The following is a 13,594-nucleotide window of genomic DNA, read 5'->3' as shown; positions in this document are numbered from 1 at the left end:
TTCTGCCTCTCTCTTACTCAGGCCGTCTCCACGGCTGCCTAGGAAGCTATCTGACTGCCTGGCCAGGGTCTGGGAGTCCCCTCCCCAGCCCGATCTCCCAGCATCCCCTTTGCCCCAGCTTCTCTCCGTGGCCTCCCCTCACCTCAGGGCCACCTGAGAAACATGAGTGCAGAGGAGGAAGAGAAAACAGGGCTCTGCCACGTGGGGCGCAGCGGAGGCAGCAAGTGAGAGGGGAGACGAGCAGAATGGTGGCCTCTGGAACCCGGGATGGCTTCCCTGTAACTGTCAAGAGACCCATCTGGCTCCAGACGTTCCTCAATGCCCCTAGCCATTCCCATCACCAATTCCTCAAAACCAAGGGCAGGAGGCCAGGGCAAGAGGCCAGGGGGCTCTGCAGCAAGATCCCAGAGGGGGTTTCCACTTGTTCTTCAGAGGGTCAGACACGCCACGTGGACCAGCCTCATCTGGGCAGACCCACAGCCAGTGTGGGAGTAGGAAGCCCACCCCATGGACAAGTCCCTGTCTCCAATGTCAACTTCCTCATCCACAGAATGGGAGAATGGCAGGATGCTCTCTGCCCTTCCTAACTCACACGGTTCCACGAGGCCCACCCTGAGACGAGCCATGCGGGGGGAGGGGCATCATGGAGGGCCACGCCAGGAGCAGATGCGGGATTGTGACAAAGTGTCTGACTCCACGTCTGGATTTTGAAACTGCAACAAAAATTCCCAGGGTGGCTGTCACTGTCCTCACTTGACTCGACTGCCACAGCAACACAGCAATCTTGTTCCATCCCAGGAGTCGTCAAAATGGTCCTTCCCAAGTTGCAGATGGGAAAAGTGAGGTCCCAAGAGGTAAAGTGACAGGGCTGGGGGCACACAGGCTAGGCCAGGGCCTTGGTGCCCTCTGGTGCCCACCGGTCCCAGCTGCCCATCGGCCTCTCCAACAGCAGCACAGCAGTCAGAGGAAGATGTTAGACGGCTCCACCCCGCAGGAAGGGCAGGACGGGTGCCGCTGCCTGAGGCACAGGGAGCAGCGGCGGGCTGGGGGCACTGGTATAGCCACTGTGGAGTCAGCTCCCTCCACAGCAGCCCTGTGGGCCCGGCCGGTCCCGGGAAGGCTGGTGCCCAGGACCCCGCGTCCAGTCGTTCTGGTCCTGGGTCACCCAGCCTGACCGATCTACCCAGGAAACAGGCAGCCTGGCCCATGACCAGTTCGAAAACCATGGAAGGAGGCAGACAGACCACTGTCTCCACATTAGGGATCAGAGACGCAGGCCCAGAAAGGCTCCTGACGTGGGCGAAGACACAGACAGTGACCCGAACGGGCCCGCCTGCCGTGCAGCTGCCGTCACTGCACCCGGCTCACCTCCTCTCCAGTCCTCACGACAAGCTGCCCTAGGGGACGCCGCTACCCCACCTCAGGGACAAGGACGATGCAACCCAAAGAACGAGGTGAATGGCCCAACATCGAGATTCAAAACCCGCAAGTTCAAATCCAGAACTTCCGGACTCTCAAACTCCACGGTACTGTCCCTAAACTACCCTGCTTCTCTATAAATTGAAGAGGATTCCAGACCGAGTGAGAGGGAGTTAGCACAACGTGTTGGTGTGGCGAGGAGGAAAAACACGCTGAGTGACGACCAAAACAGGCACTGAACCCTGAGGCAGGCTGGGCACGGGGTGTGCTCAGCCCGGCCACGGCCCCAGCGGCGGCGCCACAGGCCCGACTACAGGTGCAATGTGCACGACCCGGGCTCTGGCCCTGGTGCCCTGCCTGGAAGGCCTTTCTTACATTCTTGACCACAGCTCGCTCGAAGCCCAGTGCAACTGTGGCCCCTCCTTAGTAAATCACTCCCTGAGGAGGGCAGTTCCCCAGGTCACTCCAGAGCCTTTGGACAGCACTGGTCTCCACCATTTGACCAGACTGCGATTACCTGCCTGCCCACCTCCCAGGCTCCGCTCCCAGGGACAGGGACTCTCATGGCCTTCTCTCAGACAGCCCTCAAGACACAAGGGCAGCACAGCAGGCCCCTCTGCACACACCTGACAATCACAGCAGCCCCATGAGGCAGTGACTGTCATCACTCCCACGTGACAGGTGAGGATGCAGACTCAGAGGGGTTAAGTTACTCACCCAAGACCGCACAGGCAGTCTGGCTCCAGAGTCTGCCTGTCTCTGCTGGTACTGCACTGCCTCAGACACACTAGGCATTCGGTGACGGTTTGTTCCATAGAGCGGTACGGAGGGAGGAGGTGTTGCCACACCCCAGCCACCTCCACCCCAAATCCCACCTGGAACCCCTTGGCCCAGGTCTCCCTACTTCTCGCCCGGCCTTCCCTCACTCCTGACATCTAATCCTTCCTTCCTCTAAACAGCTCCAGGTTCTCTTCCCATCTCCCATCCATTGCTTCCTTGGGTGTGGCAGCAGGGCTGAGCTGAGACCCCCAGAGGCCTCACAGCAGGGGATCTGTTCAGAGGCAGGATCCTGCCCTGGGGCTAGTGCCTCCCATGGACTGCTGTTACCTCTGCCTCAAGCAAGAAAAACCAGCACTGAGAGTAGGGGTCTGGAGGGCAGCACCTGCCGTCCCTCCCTCCTGGGTCCCTGGCTGACCCTGCCACTGCTCTCTGGAGCGAGCCTGGGTGGGGGGTGTTCCTAGGGCCACAGAGAAGAGACAAGTGGCCCTTTGTGTCGGCACTCCTGGGACACCTGTTTGCCCGCCCGCCTGTCCTTGTGCAGGGCCTGCGTGTGCAGGGTCGGGCCATGCGCGGGGCTTGTGTGTGCGGGGCCTGCGTGTGCGCGGCACCAGCCCACGTGCAGCCATGTGGATCCTGCAGCCGCGGCAGCCAGGCCCAGCCTGCGCTTGGCGTGGCGCCCCTGCCAGCTCCTGCCCGGTCCTGGGCGCTGGGAGGCTCCTGCTGTTGACACAGTGTTGATTTTTGGGAGGACGGAGAGGGAGGGGAGGGAGGAGAGAAGTGGCAAAGCGTGTTGGCCCCAGCTCTCCTGCGTCCCGCGCAGCCGCCAGGTGAGGCTGGCTTCCAATCCCTGGGTCACTTGGGCCACACACCACACTATACCTAAGCCGCTTAAACCGACAGCACCATACCACAGGCAGCCTGCACACGCCCCATAATGTACCACAAAACCCATGCTCCCCCATGTTGGCACACACAACTCATGGCTGAACAAGGCCTCTGGGTGCCAGGAGCCCTTAGTCACCCTGTTTTCGAATGCCCGCCACTCCTGCCCCCAAGTCATGACACTCCCAAGGTCCTTGGTGAGGGACGGGGCCATCTGACATGCCCTTGGAGACCCAGGCGGGGCCCCTGGGAGACATGGGGGGGATCTGCCCTTACAAGTTTCTCTTCTCTCTGACTTGTTCTTGCCAGGCCATCTCCTCCTCACCCTCCAGGTCTTTATGTTTCCTCTTACGGGGAGCCTTCCCTGACTGCCCAGATCTGGTGGTGGTGCTCTCCTTGGTGCTCAGAGCACTCCACCCTGTGCCTCCCACGCTCAGCGTCAGGCAGTGTAATGGATTATTCACGTCTCATCATCTTCCTCAAAACTGTAGGGCTGCAACACAGCAGGGCAAAGCCCGAGGCAGACGCTCCCTACGTGTCTGCTGAGCGGATGGGTGAACCGGCAGCCCCACAGACCCACAACCATGCTGCCTCCACCGCACGTCCCGCCCTGACAGCCACCTCCTGGGTTAGTGAGGCCCGTGCTGGTTCACAGGCCCATGTGCTTCGGGAATTACCTGTGACTTTGCCGCCAGCATTACACATTGTTGTAGTACTTTTGGAAACTACAGAAATAAGAGCCACTTTTTTTTTTTTGATGATCAAGACGGGCCCTGAGCTAACATCTGTGCCGGTCTTCCTCTATTTCGTATGAGGGAGGCCGCCACAGCATAGCTTGATGAGCAGCATGTAGGTCTGCACCTGAGATCCGAACCCGCCAACCCTGGGCCGCCAAAGGGGAGTGCACGAACTTAACCACTGTGCCACTGGACCAGCCCCACGCCACAATTTTTAAGCAAGAAGTCAACTGAAGATGTTGGTCGAGGATTGGGCACCCCAGCTCCTGGTGTTGGGGACGGGTCTGTGTGGCCTGCTCTACCCCTGGTCTCAGACTGCCCCCACCCTCATCCTGGACTTCCAAGGAAATCCCCCCACTCTGGCTGCTCCTTCAAATGGCTGGACCTGGATGCCCTGGCACCCACCTCTGACTCAACTCAGTACAGGGCCTGGGATTGGCAGCGGGCCCCTCCCGCCAGGCCAAGGAGTGGGACTCACCCCAAGGTTCCCACCCCTTTGTGGGACCAAGGCCCTCTGAGAACTATTCTCACCCCATCCTGTTCCACAGGCTGCACATTCCATCTGAGTCAAGCAGGGGCGGGGCCAGGGGAGGTAAGGCTGAGGGGAGAACAGTCTGGCCTCCTCTGGGGCGGATCCCCAGGGAGCTCCAGGCCTGGAGGGATTACAGACCTAAACCCCCAGGGGAAGGGAGCCCACGTGCTCCTGCCCAGCCCGAGCCTCTCCCAGTTCTCCCCTGCGCAGCCGAAACACTGAAACCCTACCTCGGACGTGTCCCCAGAAGACACAGGGGGACGATGTGCTGGGCAACAGTAAACCCCTTCCCCCAACCGCCCACAATCCCCAGGGCTGCTCCCGGGGCTTCCTGCCAAGGCCATTTAAATGCTAAGGCCACTGCTGGGGGAAGGGAGCCTGAAGGCCCTGTGTATCAGGGGAACTGAATTCAGATTTGATGGCATGTGTCAGGCTTCCCAGTGGCCTAAAGGGCCTGGGCAGTAGATGCTGCTTAGGTAAACAGGGGGCAGCTGGAGATACTGACCCCACTTCTTCCTTCCTCTCTTCTAGGACCCCAACACACCCCCTCCTCAGAGACACTCCTGACTGGAACCCCCGTTCTTTAGGCACAGCTCTCAGCCCCGCTGCTCTCCTAGCCTGTCCCCACGTGCACACTTGTGCTCTGAGATGCAGGACCACACACAGCACATCCCTAGAGGTGCCCGGGCCTTGGATTTACCCACGGATGACCTTGGGAGGAGGCAGGGGAAACCCCAGCCACCCCCTCCTCACCTCCTGCATCTCAGGTCTGACCACTGTAGCTGTCCTACCCTGGGTCCCCCCAGGCCCTCCCTGAGGGCACCACAGGAAGGCCTCTGGCTCCTCCCAAAAGAGGCAGGTCACAGGAGCAGAGGGGTCTTCCTAAAGCAAGGGCAAGAGAGCCCGGAACGTGCCCGGAGTAATCGGTGGTCACTGGGGGGTCTATGCTGTGGACCACGCAGGGTGGACAGAAACCTGTTCCCAGGAGAGGCCCAAGGCCTTCGCCGCCCTGAGGCTTAAACAGGGCCGGACGGTCCCCTGGGTGTCTGCCGAGGTCTCTGGCACAGAGCAGGCTCTGGGGCTGAACTGGAGGCCACAGCCCACACTGAGGGGGGAACTGCCACATCCCTGCTGCTCAAAGAAAGGACTTGGATTTTTCAAAGAAACAGAGTCACTCCTGATCAGAGAAGCTGGCGGAGGGTGAAGCCACCTTCAAGCTGTCAAGGCCCTGTCAGGCTGGCCTGTAACAAGTCTCCTGATCAAGTCTTCCCAAGGAGCTGGAAGGAGGACCAAGGAAGGGGCCATCAAAATGGGGGTCACCAGGCAAAGACCCCCATTCAGGGCATGGCTTCCTGCTTGGGAGCAGGGAGACAGGCAGGCGACAGGAGACGTGAAAGCAGTCTCTGTGGGTCCTTGTTCCCCACCTGGTGACAGGCACTGTGACAGCCTTCCTGGCTAGCACACACGGGTTCCAGAAAGGGGACCAGCAAAGGGGAGGATCCCAGCGAGTCCTGGCAGGAGCGAGCCCTCTTAAGCAAACACTGAGGACGAGTCATTCCCGCCACAAGCACTTCGCACTGTCAGGCCGGCAGGGGGGCGGGCCCACCAGCACAGCCCTTCCAAACACTCAGCTTGCCCCTGAAGACGGCTTGGGGGAGGGGCGTGCAGCAACTTTTCCCAGGGGCGTGGGCTGCCCGGCGACCTCCTCAGGGAGCTGCCCAATAAGGGCCAATCTCAAAGCAGCCCAGGAGGAGAAAAGCTGTGTAGAGTCAGCCCGTCCAGGGCAGGGACACCTGGACCCTCAGGAGGAGGCCTGGCACTAGCGAACGCTTCTCCGGCAACAGGAAACCCAGACCCTGGCCACTCCTGGGCGCTGCTGTGGACACAGCAGATGTAAGCCACCCAAGTTCTCAGAGGTAAGTAGTGTCGCTGCTATTGTCCCATTTCACAGACAGAAAAACAGAGGTTCAGAGATGTCATGTGGCGAATCTCTTGCCTGGCTCTGAATCCTTCTTACTGTATACATCATGTTGCTCCCAATCTGCTAGCTGTCAAAGTAGCAGAATGTTCAGGATGGAGCTCTGCCCGCTAGGAGGAATGAGGGGGATAAGGATGTAGCTGGAAGCAGAGACCTTTCCACCGCCAAGGCAGCACTCGAAATCGCCCTTCCCTGTTATGATCCCGCCACTCCTGACCACGGAACCTGAGTTGGGGGTGGAGCGTCGTCTGCAGGCAAGAGCAGAGCCAGAGTGTCAGGTAGGGAATGAGCCTGTTGCTTCTCCCTCCAGAACAGCCTCCCTTCGAGCCACTGCATCCAAGGCGTCGGTTCGGAATCAGCCTCCGAGCCGGCCTGCTTCCATTCCTGCTTTCCCTTTCAAGCTGCTCTCCAGTTAGCAGCCGAAGCAATCTTTTTAACATTTTTTTCCACTTATAAAAGCAATTCATGACCATTGTAGAAGACTGGAAAAATCAACAGAAGATAAAGAAGGAAATAAAAATCACTCGTCCGTCCAGGATCCAGAATTAACCTCAGCAAACATCTCAAGGCAGCCTTCTAGTCTTCTCTCCACGTACGCGCGCATGATGGGCGTAGGTATGCATATAGTGTACCATACAGGTTTATATCTTTGTCTTCTTATTACATACATATTCCAAGTTATAAGCTATTCTTTTTTAACTACTTTTTGGTTTTGGGGTTTTTCGGCATAGTTGATATAAGTACACGGTACTACATTCAGAAAGGACGCAAAGATCTACAGAGAAAACACCTTTTTTTCTCCATCCCATTCCTCAGTCACCATTTCCCTCCCCGGGGCCATTCTGATAACCATTTCTTGGGTACCAAATAATCTTGTAAAATCATAGATCAGATCGTGTCACTCCCCTGCTTAAAACTCTCCGATGGCTTCCCATTGCCCTGGCCATAAAATCCAGGCTCTAACCAGTCCCACCAGGCCCGGGTGACCAAGCTCCGTGCTTCTCCCTTTGCTCCATCTCCCCGTCCAGCCACACTGCTGTGGAGAACCCCGCTCTGGCCGCAGGGAGTTTTCATGTGCTGTTCCTTCTGCCTGCAATCCTGTCTGCAGGTTGTGTGCCGCTGGCTCCGTCTCATCCATCAGGCTTCGGCTGAGCTGTCCTCTCCCCAGGGTGGCTTTCACTGGCCTCCCAACCTAGGCGCCCCCCCAACCTGTACCCCCACCCACATTCTCTGTCCCATCACCCTGTTGGATCTCTTTCACATCACACAGGATCTAACACTGTCTTGGTTACTTATTATAAAGTTATTTATTGCCCGTCTCCTCCCACTAGAAAGAAACCTCCCTGAAGGCAGGCACCTGCCCTCTCTGGTTCACGGGAAGCCCTGCCCCTAGCCCGGGGCCGGCACACAGCAGGCAGTCAACAGACTTCTGTGACAGGAGGGAATGTGGCGACTGCAGTGCTGGTCCTCATCACCGACAACAGCCCAACTGTGGGTCTCCGAGCACTAAGAACCAACCTTCCGGCCATCCCCCATGTCTAGGGTGGGGGCAAGGTCAGAGAAAGGAGAGAGGAGCCCATTGTCCAAGGCAGCGTTGCAGGGGGCAGCAGCCTGCTCTTCCTCCCTGTCACCCTGTTGCCCAGTGAACCCCTTACTTATGCTGTGCACGTGCAGAGTCCAGAATCAGACAAGGAGCTTGTGACAAACCCAAATTCCTAGAAACTACTCTTTAACTGCAAGTGGAAAGTTGAAGGTGAAACTTTTGCCCCTCACTTACCCCAAATCCCACATCCAGCCTGCCCAGGCAGCTGAGATCTCCCCGGTTCCCAAGTGAGCCCCACTGCAGCAGGTGACAGCCATGCCACCCAGGGAGCAGAGCCCCAGGGATCAGCCCCAGCCATCCCACCCGAGGCCCTAGGCACCTGGCTCCCCCTTTAGAAATTCACCCAGCCCCAGAGACACAAGTGCACATCCAATCTCAAACCAGCAGCGCAGGCCAGGACACTCAGGGGACACCCTGCTGCAGACGCTTCCTTCCTGGGGCCTGATTTCCACTGAGAACACTGCAGTCAGGCCAAGACGGATTTTTAAGAATGAGGAAAAGCAGAGTCACGTGCCTTTCACAGACATTGTGAAGGGAGGGAGGGTGTAAGGGAAAAAAGAAAAAGAAAAGAGACTTAGCAAGACGGAACTAGACCAGGAGTAGGGAGGATCTGGGAAGCCAAACTCAGGAAAGGGTGTGAAGAAGAACAAGGATTCCTCCTCCCAGAACTGGACAGCTTCTGCTAACTGATGAAATGAGCACAACCCCAAGTGCTCTCGCGGGCTCTATGCAAGGTCACTAAAGTCGTAATGACAATAACAGCTCCCACCTCTCCAGCACTTACCCTACGCCAGGCACTGCTCTATGAGCTCTGCTTTACTAAGACTTGTAATCCTCAAGACAACCGCAGTACACTGTGCTGCCATATTAAACCCATTTTACAGGTGAGCAAACAGAGGCACAGAGGAGTAGGTTAAATACCGACAGTGGCAGCATCTGGGGTCTAACTCCAACCCCAGCTCTTAACCTCTAGGCTACCCTTGGCTTCAGTGGCCCAACCAGGGGGTCCCCACCCTCCTGAATTCATGCTTCCCAATCAGTATCCCTGAACATCAGCCGAGGCGAGCTTCAAAGACGCAGGCACAACTCTGCCCATTGTGCATAGCAGAAATCTAGAGAAGTTAAGGGATCGCAGGAGCTCACACTGCCCACAGGTGGGGAATTAAGACCAAATGTGCTGAACCGCAGCATCTGGAGCGCCACTTCCTAAGGGAGCACGGTGGAAACCAGAATCTCTGGAAACTCCGCCCTGAGCAGCAGCATCTTCCGTCTTTCGCCAGATCCTTCACCAGGGCCAGCGCCCGCGCCCAGGCGCCCTGCCCGGAAATTCTCACAGAGTCAAAGCAAACTTCCCAGGAAAGCTGCTCGGCTTCCTCCTAGCCCCCGTCTCGGAGGCGCTGCCAAGAGCGCCTTCGGAGTCCTTGCAGCTGCCGTCGGCCCTCGAGGGTGGGAGCCGCCGCTCGTGTGCTCGGAGTCCTCTGGGAAAGGTCCAGGGCTGAAGTTCAAAATTCACTTCCCGCCCAGGCCCGCTCGCGGCCGCGCCCGGGACTCTCCGGCAACCCCCACGCCTCCTGCCCTCCCCGGTCGCGGCTAAGGAAGGGAGCACCTCCAGCCTGCGAGCCCCGGGCAGCAGCTGGAGAATCCCGCGGGCGATCCCGGCGCGTCTGGGGACTCCGAGCAGCCGGCGCGCACGTGTGTGTGTGTGTGTGTGTGTGTGTGTGTGCGTGCGTGTGTGTGCGTGTGTGTGTGTGTGTTTACGTACGGAACGCGCGGGGTGGGAAAACAATGGCGAGCCGCTGGGAACAGAGCAACTAGCCCCCCTCCCCAGCTCCCTACCCTCAGGCAGGATTTGCTTTTGCCGTGAAATAAGGATGAAAAGATTCACCTCCGACGTCCCAAGGCGGGAGGCGGGGGCGGTCAGAAGGCTAGGGTGGGTGGGAGGAGGGGGTGAAGCAGAAAACAAACAGGATGCAGCGCCCGGCTGGTCCGCTGGGGAACGAACCTGGAAGGATGGGAAAGGTTGCGTGGCTGGCCCCCCGCACCCCACACAACCAGGGCGGGGAGGAGGTCTGCGTCCCGGCGCGGGCGCCCGAGCCACACGCTGGGCGCGCACAGGTCGCCTCGGCTTCCCGCTGGGAAATCCTTGAACTGGGCGCACACACAGGCTGGCGAGAAAGACCTAGTACCCCGGCCGGTCGGCGAGGAGCGGGTGCGGGGGGGCACCCCAAGCTCGGCTCGCACGGGGCGCACACGGACACAGACACACAGCCACCCACGGCCCTGCTGGACTGCCACCCCTTTCCGCAGGACCTGGGTCTGGCCGGCGTGGTTGGGGGTCGGTGGGGGTCTGGTCCTTCTCGAAAAACTTTGCAAAGGATGGAAACTCGCAGAGATGAGAGCCGGCGTGTGCCCAGAGACGTGGCGGCGCGAGTGTCAAACTTCGGAGGGCTAGGGCGAGGGGCGCGGAGGGGGCGCACTTACTACTCCGCCGGGCGCTGGGCTCGGGCTCCGCGCTCCTGCTCCTCCTCCGTCCGGTCCCCGCGGCCGGCAGCCCGGGCTTCCCGCTCACATGCCCGGCGGCGCAGCGCCTGGGCGGCGCGGCTGGGAGGGGCACGCCCCCCGCCGGCGGCCGGGGGGTCGCTCGGCACTCGGGGCCACCCTGGGTCCGCGCCCCACGACCGGCCGCCGGCCCCGGCGGAGAGCGCGGTTCCGGGCGGGCGGCGCCCTCCGCGAGCCAGGCCGCTCTCTGCCCTCTGCCCTCTGCCCTCTGCCCGCCGCCGGCTCCCTGCCTTCCGCGGCGCTCTGCCTGGCTCGCCGGCCCAGCGCCGGCCCGCCCGGCTCCCCGCTCCGCGTTCCGCGCCTCGGCTCGGTCCCGATCGGCCTCCGCGGCTGCCCGCTGCGCCCAGGCGCAGAGCTGGGCTCGCCGCTCCGGGCCGGGGCGCCAGGACCCGCGCTCACACAGTTCAGTTCCAAGCCTGGACCAGGAGCAGGGCGCTCGCGGCTCGCGGCTGCGAGGCGACTCCACAGCCTCAGAGGAGAAAGAGGGAGGGAGACAGAGCGGGCAGGGGGAGGAGGAGGGAGGAAGGGTGGGGAGACGGAGAAGGAGGGAGGGACAGAGTTCCCGCCTCCTCCCTGCAGCCAGGTCCAGCCCGGCTTCAACAGCTGGAAACCTCTGCTGGAAGGGGCGGGGGTTGGGGGGGGGCACTAAGGTTCCGGGAGACGGGGCGTGGAGGTGCAGGGAGGGGGTGGAGAGAAGAGAAGAAAGAGGTGGCTTCTGCCCACTCCCACTGCCCAGGTATGACGGTCGCTACGGAGAACGTGCTCTCCTTAGGGCGAGAACCAAGAAGTTGTCGCTCCAACACCCACCCTCCCAACTCCTCCAGACAGATAGCCTCGATTTAGGGTTTTTAAAAACCCCTTTTCCGAACCTCCCTTAGGAACCCGATCCCCCTGCAGCTAGACAGCTCCCAAATGTCTCGGGCCACTCCCTAGTCCTGTCATTTTGCACTCTCTCAGACAATCCTTTATTTTTTTTCCTGCCTTGTTCTCCATAGGGAGGTGGATTGCTTTAATTAAACGTATTTATTAAATTGTTACAATATGCCTGGCTCAGCTGGGTGCTGGGGACACCAGGATGAATGTGACAGTGCCCTGCCCTTTCTGGATTCCCATTTTGTGAAGGAGACAGATGAGTGAACAGGTAGTTAGAGGGCAGTGGAAGGGTGCTGAGAGCAGGCAAGCACATGGGGCCTGGGGGCCACCAAGGCACTAGGGTGTGGGGACAGGATCGGTCTTCTTGGGGACGGTCTCATCTGAACTGGACTTAGAAGGACCTTGGGAGCTGAGCAGGCAGTCATGGAACTGCGAGTAACAGGGCCCACGGCCTGGGGGCCAGCGTCTCAGCAGGTGACAGTGTGGCTGGCACATAGACCTTCCAAGGCCTTTGGATTGTGTCATTCCCCACTGCCTTCCTTAGCTAGCTCCTTTCATTCACCTTCTAGGTCTCAGCCTGATACCAATTCTTCCAGGAGCCTTTCCTGATGGCCACATCCGGGTCAGGAGCCCCCTCTATGTATGGCTCTGGAAGCCCCCAGTCGTAGATGGTATGGTAACCGTTCATGTGCCTGTCTCCCCCACTGGACTGTAAGCTGCATGAGGGCAGAGAGGTGTCTCTGTGGCTCACTGTTACATCCCATGCTTGGCAAAGAGCAGGCCCTTGATAGATGCTTGTTGATCAACTGGCTGATGGAAGGCAGTGGGGAGCCACTGGGGGATTCTAAGCAGAGCCTCTGACGAGAGCAGGCTAGCTGCATGCAGGGAGGCCAGTGACCAGAAAATGGCAGTAACTAGGGTAAAAATGACGCACACCTGAGCTAAGCCAGGGGCGAGCAGGATGGAAAGGAGGAAACAGGTGTGGGTTAAGAGGTAGGAGAAGTCAATATTAACTCTTCAGGGCCTGGCTTTTGGAGAGTGTGGATAAAGCCATTTCAGAAACCATGAATGAATCACCCAGGTGCACCAAGCCTTTCCTCCTCCGGCCAACATGCCTGTGTTTTCCATTGATCTGGTTGTTTTTCTCTGGCCCCCGATCATCTTCAGGGGGCACTTTCATTGTGTATCCGTCCCTGTAGCTGTCATTAGCCACGGCAGACTGAGAGAGGAAGAGTGGGGAGGTGGGAGGTGGGCTCTCCTCTCTCCAACACCCGCTATCCACTATATCTCATTTCATTGGTGTTTACCCTTCCTACTCGCTGTCACGAAACTGAGATATTTTTAAGTATCTGCCTACTATGTCTGAAACAAGGAACTATTTTCATATACAATATCTATTTGTACCTTATCTCAATTCTGCAAGGTTGCTATTATAATCCCCATTTTAGAGGCGAGAAAAGTGAAGCTCAAAGTCATAGCCAGTAAGTAATGGGAGGAAGTTATGGACTCTGGAGATTCTAGGTCCTTCCATACGACCACACCATTTCCTGGGAACACCCATCAAACTTACCTAGTTGAACACCCCCTCCTCGAAACACTCACTTCATGATGCCAGTCTCCTGGATTTCTTCTGACCCCACCTGTTGCCCTTTCTCAGCCTCCCTTATTTATATTCCTTCCTCCACTCTTGTCTCCAGGTGAGTGTTTCCCGGGGAACTTTCTCCTGCACCCCGTTTTCCTTTCTGTCTACCTTTTCCCCCTAGGGGAAATTTTATGTGTTTCCATAGCTTTACATACCAACTACGTTCTGATGATCCTCCAAATGTTGACGTTTCTACCCAAGGATCTCACAGACGTCCTAAACTTAACATGGTCAAAATCGAACCTTTAACCACTGACCTGCGCCGAGCCGTTCACATCTGTACCATCTTTCCCATCTCAGTAAAGGGGACCACCACCTACACAGTGGCTGAAGCCTAAAACCTATCATCCTTGATTCCTCTTTTCCTATCTGATCAAATTAGTGACTGCTGTTGACCTATCGCTAAAAATATATCCCAATCCTTCCACTTCGATCTTCACTGTCCCCACCAAGTCCAGGCCACCATCATCTCTCAGCTAGACCACCACAGCCTCGCTGCTTCTGAGAACTGAGACCACTTGCAGCCACATAATTTAACTAAGACTGCTTACATCGGCGTGCCCTTAATATTTGTTCCAGAAGTTTCTTG

At 58.3% G+C, this 13,594-nt stretch overlaps 1 protein-coding gene across 2 annotated transcripts in view; it reads right to left on the bottom strand.

The window, feature by feature from the left end:
* The window catches only part of SOX13 (SRY-box transcription factor 13), a 41,434-nt gene extending 30,882 nt beyond the window's left edge, over nucleotides 1-10,552 (bottom strand). For both annotated transcript variants that reach the window (XM_070608710.1, XM_070608712.1), the window contains exon 1: nucleotides 10,413-10,552. The gene's annotated coding sequence lies outside the window, so the exon portion shown is untranslated. The remainder of the gene's footprint in view (nucleotides 1-10,412) is intronic.
* Nucleotides 10,553-13,594: the final 3,042 nt, after the last annotated feature.

Source organism: Equus przewalskii, unplaced genomic scaffold (genome assembly GCF_037783145.1).
Source record: "Equus przewalskii isolate Varuska unplaced genomic scaffold, EquPr2 ChrUn-1, whole genome shotgun sequence".
Lineage (NCBI taxonomy): Eukaryota > Metazoa > Chordata > Mammalia > Perissodactyla > Equidae > Equus > Equus przewalskii.
Note: the sequence above shows the minus strand (reverse complement) of the source record. Positions and strands in the feature narration are given on the sequence as shown.